Genomic DNA, 1,217 nt, shown 5'->3' with positions numbered 1-1,217 from the left:
GTTAATCCTGTCTGCTGTTGACTGTGTTTGTATTATTGTTTTGTTTAGTGTTTAGATGAGACATTCTGCATAGGGTGCTACTGGTGGATGGGTGATAATGGGTCTTATATTCAAGTGGTTTCCTTTGTGTGAGTTCTCACTACTTGATGTTCCCTAGGGTTATTTCTCTGATACTCTAGGGTCGTGAAGTCATTGCTCCCACTCCAGAGGCTCAGGGCTTGATCTCTGGTCAGGAATGAAGATTCCATTAGTGGTTTTCTATGGCATTAAATGAGATTAGAACAAATAACCAAAAATGAGAAACCAACAATTAATCCCAGACAAGTAGGAGTTACAAACTCAGGCAAATAATAATTTAAAAAAACATATGGAAAGCTTCAAGACTTTGCATGTCATCCTTGCATGCTGCCCATACTATCTTCTCTGTAAGGTTCCAATTTTAGTATATGTGCTGCCAAGCGAGCACTGAATATTGAGTTTTAAGCCAGCTTTTAAACTCTACTTTTTCACTTTTATCAACAGACACTTTAGTTCGTCTTCACTTTCTGCCTTAATGGTGGTGTCATCTGTGTATCTGAGACTATTGATATTTCTCCCAGCAGTCTTGATTCCAGCTGTGCTTCATCCAGCCCAGCATTTCGCATGATGTATTCTGCATAGAAATTAAATAAGCAGAGTGACAATATACAACGTTAACATCCTCTTTTCTTGATTTAGAACCAGTCTGTTATTCCATGTCCAGTTCTAACTGTTGCTTCTTGGCCTGCACACAGATTTCTCAGGAGGCAGGTCAGGTGGTCTGGTATTCCCATTTCTTGAAGAATTTTCCACAGTTTGTCATTATCCACACAGCAAGGGATTTAGTATAGTCAGTGAAACAGAAGTAGATATTTTTCTGGAACTCTCTTGCCTTTTCGATGATCCTACAGATGTTGGAAATTTGATCTCTGGTTCCTCTGCCTTTTCTAAATCCAGTTTGAACATCTAGAAGTTCATAGTTCATGTACTGTTAAAGCCTGGCTTGGAGAATTTGAGCATTACTTTGCTAACCTGTGAGATAAGTGCAATTGCACGGTAGTTTGCACATTGTTTGGCATTGCCTTTCTTTGGGATTGTAATGACAACTGACCTTTTCCAGTCCTGTGGCCACTGCTGAATTTTCCAAATTTGCTGCCTTATTGAGTGCAGCAGTTTCACAGCATCAATTTTTAGGATTT

The 1,217-nt window shown here is 39.3% G+C and overlaps 1 non-coding gene across 1 annotated transcript; it reads right to left on the bottom strand.

The window, feature by feature from the left end:
* Positions 1-361: 361 nt before the first annotated feature.
* On the bottom strand, positions 362-466 carry LOC133041144 (U6 spliceosomal RNA). Its single transcript, XR_009689172.1, has one exon. It is a non-coding gene; the product is annotated as a U6 spliceosomal RNA (small nuclear RNA).
* Between the last annotated feature and the right edge of the window lie 751 nt (positions 467-1,217).

The sequence above is a fragment of the Dama dama genome, chromosome 2 (genome assembly GCF_033118175.1).
Source record: "Dama dama isolate Ldn47 chromosome 2, ASM3311817v1, whole genome shotgun sequence".
Classification (NCBI taxonomy): domain Eukaryota; kingdom Metazoa; phylum Chordata; class Mammalia; order Artiodactyla; family Cervidae; genus Dama; species Dama dama.
The sequence above is the reverse complement of the archived record's forward strand: the minus strand, read 5'-3'. Positions and strand labels throughout refer to the sequence as shown.